Below are 6,000 nucleotides of genomic sequence, written 5' to 3' on the forward strand. Positions count from 1 at the left end.
TGCAGTTGGTTTACAAACCATGCTACCCACAATGCTCTGGGCGTCAAGCTGCTTATGGAGGTTGTAACACGCCGTGCAATAATCTCCGATTAACTAAATTATATAGTCTTGGCGCCCTGAATAATATACACAAGTAAGCTACTTCGCTTTCAGGAAGCTCCCTCCATTGCTTCCTGTTCAATCTGCACTTTACACAGCCCCCTTCTGGGAGGAATTAACAAACCTCGATGCTGCAGCAAGACATGTGCTTTTGAGATGACATCATCCTCAGTGTCTGGGCAGTGACCTAGGCAGAGTGTGTTTGTAAATACAGAAAAGGGCCGTGGGGGTGGGGCAGGCAGAACAATTGGTACTGGAACATAGGGCTGTTAAATCAATGAAATGCCATTTCAGGGACTAGATTAGGCCATTTTGAGTTGACAAATGTTTCAAAGGCAAGACTTTGCATGACACAACTGAGCCAAGGGCAGGTTAAGGAACAGCCTCGACTTGAAATCCAGGCAATTTAAAATAATTGTTGAAGTCGTTTCATGTGCCGCCCCTATTATTAATATGGAAATTGCTGTATGTGCTCTACTATGCAAACGTTTCTTAAAAAAATTAAATACAACCGTGTCTCATTTTTTGCTTCTAATACATATGTGAAGAATAACGATTGATACACATCACCACAGTGACCTCAGGAATATCCTTATTTGTTCTGAAATAAACACAACCACCAGCACAATATGAAAACCCAGTTTACATAGCAGTTGTATTCAGTGAATGCTGTTTAAATGGTTAATGGGAATCACTGCTTTTCTCCGTTTTGCATAAGTAGCAGACAAGTCTGGGAGCACAGAAGTGGAAGAGAAACTGCAGCATTTTCTGAGATTTGATCATTGTGACTTTTCTGCTCTCTATATTAGCAGGAGTCATCTCCATCCCAATCTGCCATTGACCTGAATAGGAGTGGCTTGTAATTTCCTTTAATCAGATCTAGGCTCCTGTGAATTTGTAGAATAATAGTGTACTGCAATGTCAAAACTGAAATGTAATGGTGGCAGGCATTATTTGTTTAACCTTTTAACAGTTCACCACTCTGCTCTACAATTACATTAATTTAAATAGAATGTATCTTGTTTGCCTAGTTTTTAAAATGTCAGAAATTGAATAACTGCATGCTCTTGTTTCAGGGGCCTGATCTTTTAAGAGTTATCACCAGTCTTGAGGTTGCCCAGCTTTCAGCCAGTGTTGAAGTGGCTCTGCTGGTGAAATACATCACCAGAGAACGTAGACCCCAACTCTCAGGCAGAACTGCCTGCCAGAGGGCACAAATTACTTTTTAAAATTGTGCTAGTTTAGAGTTCAGAAAGCACAAATATAATACTCAGTAGGAGATACGTTTGATGATTAAAGCAGATCCTTGAACAGTAGGTGAAAGGATCTAGCAAGTATTTCAAATGAACTTTTCGCTATGTACATTTTGTGAATTGAGCAGAGCTCCAACAGTTTATATAAGCATATACAAAATGATCACATGCACATTCTATCTCCGTATGGATTGTTGAAGGCCAGCAGAAAATGCAGAAAATCTTGGGCTGTGTCATTGGGATCTCCTGTTAAAAGGATCATGTAGCGTAGGAGGAGATTACACTATCAAAGTGTGGCAAACAGACTTAAAGTGATGTGTAGATTGTTTAATTAGCCAAAGACCTGGGAGAGTAAAGGTAAAGGGACACCTGACCATTAGGTCCAGTCGTGGCCAGCTCTGGGGTTGCAGCGCTCATTTCGCTTTATTGGCCGAGGGAGCTGGCGTACAGCTTCCGGGTCATGTGGCCAGCATGACTAAGCCGCTTCTGGCGAACCAGAGCAGTGCACGGAAACGCCGTTTACCTTCTCGCCGGAAGGTGCCTATTTATCTACTTGCTGGAAGGTACCTATTTATCTACTTGCACTTTGACGTGCTTTCGAACTGCTAGGTTGGCAGGAGCAGGGACCAAGCAACGGGAGCTAACCCCATCACAGGGATTTGAACCGCCGACCTTCTTATTGGCAAGTCCTAGGCTCTGTGATTTAACCCACAGCGCCACGAGGAAGGTTTTTGCCTGATGTCTAAAGATATGTAACAAAGGTGCCGGGGAAGCCTACATGGGACAGCATTCCACAAGTGTGGAGCCACTGCTGAAAAGGCCTGTTCTTGTGTTGCCCTCCTCCAGATTTCTCACAGAGGAGGCACACAAAGAAGTGGCCTGGAAGCTAATTGTTAGCCAGTGCAGTTGGGCCAGGATTAGTGTAATATGCCCAAACCTTCTTGCCCAGTGAGCAATCTGGCCACTGAATTCTGCACCAGCTGAAGTTTCTGAACCACCTTCAGAGGCAGCCCTACACATAATGTGTTGCAGTAATCTAACCCAGAGGTTACCAGAGCATAGACCACAGAAGTTAAGACTATCCATGTCCTGATAGAGGCGCAGTACGGCCACCAGCCAAAGCTGATGGAAGGCAGTCCACACAAGCAAGGCCACCTGGGTCTCATGCAATAGCAAAGGATCCAGGAGTACCCCCAAGCTACATACCCGCTCCTTCAAAGGGAGTGTAACCCCGTCAAGTGCAGGCAACCTCCTACCTTCAGTCTTATCTGGATTGAGCTTCAGTTTGTTGGCTTTTAACCAGTCCGTAAGTGAGGCAAGACAACATTCCAGCACATCCGCTGCCATACCTGCAGATGCAAAGGAAAAATAGAGCGGTATGTCATCAGCATATTGCTGACAAGGTACTCCAGAACTCCAGATGACCCCACTCATTGGCTAATATGGGAAAGATAAGTTACTATCAAAGACTGCAGGACTCAGCTAGGGCCTCCTGTTATTGCCCAACAAACTTCATGTGTTTGGGTCAGGTTAGGTGATCAGATGTACAGTATTGGAATTACTGTGGGTCAATGGAAGACCACAGGTTCTGCGTACAAAAGCCTAGGTTTAATCCCCAGCATCTTGTGGTAGAACTGAGAAAGGCTTCTGTCTGAGACTCTGAAAAACTGCTGCGTAGTAGACAGTTTTGAGCGAGATAGATCTGTGGTCTGACTAGGTATAGGAGATAGCTTCCTATGTTCCACTCCCATCTCATTTCCTACTCTTGAGGTTTGCCATACATCCTTCTTCTGAGCAATTTATTGTTCAGACAGACTACAGGCCGCTGCTTTGCATTTACCAGTCTTCATTGACACTTGTCACTCATTGTTGTTGTTGTTGTTGTTATGCCGCTCATCTGACTGGATTGCCCCAGCCACTTTGGATGGCTCTCAACCAAAAACAGTAAAAAGACAATAAAACATCAAATACTAAAAACTTCCCTAAAAACAGGGCGGCCTTCATATGTCTTTTAATAGATAGCTTCTTGGTCTGTTATCTGACTTGCCCATTCAAGTTAGAGCATGCCCTCTGTCTTAGAAATGAAGGCTCTAGTCATGGTTCCTTGCTTGTTCACCTGAGTGCCTTCCTTTATCAAGCCACCTGAAGTCTTACCAAGACCTCAATTGCTCATACTCAGTGCCTGACAATGATTCAAAAAGAGCTTGCACAGCTTCGGGCTTGAATTAACCTACTATTGTACCCACCAGCTGCGAGGATGGCTACCTGTGGCTTTTGAATTGGAAACACTACATTCTATAGCCACAGGCATTATCAAATGTAACTAAAGTTTTGCCTCACTGCTGCCTGAAACTCTGGAGAATCACTGCCTGTCAATGTCAACATACTGTGCTAGATGGACCAATGGCCTTACCTGGCTTACCATAGCTATTTCAAGTGTCCCATCTCAATAGCACACAGTTCATCAGAGCAGAGTTAGGCACTAGATAATGTCTTTTAAATTTACAGTACCATTACAATCCACTCTACCACTATGATCTACCAGCCGATGGATCACGTAGCTTGCTAAATATGTAGTGCCTGTGAGCATATTGGACTAGAAAGGGGGTACATTGCTCCCCTGTTATACTGGTGTTTCACATGGGATCTCTTTATATTGTCAGTAACCTTGAGATGGCAAGGGAGCTTTCCCTGATCACAGTGTCCTTGACTCTCTTATCAGTGGATTTGCCCCATAATTGTATGAAAAGAATTAAGGCATTAATTAATTAAGAAAAGTAAGATAAATCAGAGCAATTGGCCATGAAAATCAGTCTCAACTCTGCAGATAGAGACTGGTGACATTGTAGGATTAGGATATGAAAACTGAAAACAAAACAGCAGCACAGTATTTCCGTTTCAGGACAGGATATGTAAGTGTAAAGCCCTTTGGGCAGCCACTTGGTGGCAGCATAACTGTGTTTACACCTGCAAAGAGCTGTTGTTGCTGCACCAGCACTTGCACCTCTCCAAGTCAGCATCCTATGGCTGTTTATCAGCTTTTTGATCACGCAGCAGAAAATATAGGACTGGGCTGTAATTTAAACAGAATGGACAGATGCTGAAAACCTTATCAGTCTTCTTCCCTTGGTTCTGTGCTTACTAATATTGCTGCAAATTAGACAATACTACGGCTATGCTTTCTCCCTTAGTGGTTTTCATATTTATGAATGCCTATTTTTTTTCTAGATCAAAACATTACTTTAAAAAGCAATACAATAAGTTGATTACTGGGACAAAGTTTTCAAGTTTATATAGGATTGCAGGGGCAATATGTTCAGCTCCTTGATTTCATTAAGTTGTCCATTTAATGTACAGTACAGATAAGGAAGAAATAGCACTGTGGAATTTCAAGTGCCTCATTAATGAACTTACGTGTATGTGTAGTGTGAGGCTTTGTCCCTAATGCCAATTCCTCTCTCTAATTAGGCTAACAGGTAGCTGCGCTCTCCTTATGTCCTAATTCCAAATGCTCTAGAAAGGTGAGACAGAAGATACATGTGTTGCAGACTCAGCCAGCCCACTCCTGTGGATGTTTATGCAGAAATAATTCCCACCGAGTTCACCAGGACCTAGTCTTAAGCAAATGTGCACCTAATACATAAACTGACTTTCTGAAAGTCCTGAGGGAGAAGTCTGTATATGCAGGACGCGTATGTACCAATTATATTGAGAAATGTAGTATAGATCAAAATTTAAACCACTGGATAGATATATCTAAAAATATAGGTTGCTAGGGCTTTGCATCAGTCTACACTGCAGAAGGTGTTGGAAAGGTAATATAATGGAAAGAATCACTGTTTTCGGGTTATTTCCAGTGTGATAGCCTTTTTAAAAAGTGCCACAAAGACCCTTTGTGTACCTTAGGAGCTATTTAAACAGAGATGACAGAGGGTGACGTTTGAGGGGGAAATGGCATATTAAAAAGTTACTTATCTGGAGCTTGATAGCATTAACGATATAGTTTTAAATCTTCATAATAATGCATTATTTATGAAACCAATGAAAACGTTTTAGGTGCTATATGTAAATAAAATACCCATGGTCCCTGGCACATGCTCATGATCTAAAATTAAATAATTCAGATCTAAGTACAGAATATAAATGTTATTGTTTAAAATGTAAAAACAATAAAATATTACGGGAAGGGTCAATTTCAGCTCAGAGTCCTACTATTTGGTAAAGTATTTTTGAAATCTGAATGTAAACTCTTACAAGTCAGGACTATCACACCCTACAGTGCAATCTTATGCATATCTACTCAAATATAAATCTAACTTAGTTTCAATGGAGCTTACCACCAAATAAGTACCGGTAGGTATAGAATTGCACTCTTAGCCAATTAACTATATGGCTTTTAATGAATAAGTAATTAGATGGTTATGTTTACCAAACATTTACACATGACATCTAATTAAAAAGTAATACTGCATTTTTAAGGATTCTAAAAGATAATGACTATGCATTGGAAAATTTAAAGAAAATCTAATGACAAGTATTTTATGGAAGAATGCCTTTTCTGGACTATTTAATGAAATATAGTACAGTCGTACCTTGTTTTTCGAACAGCTTAGTTCTCAAACATTTTGGCTCCTAAACACCGCAGACT

The sequence above is a fragment of the Podarcis melisellensis genome (genome assembly GCF_964234715.1).
Source record: "Podarcis melisellensis genome assembly, chromosome: 2".
Lineage (NCBI taxonomy): Eukaryota > Metazoa > Chordata > Lepidosauria > Squamata > Lacertidae > Podarcis > Podarcis melisellensis.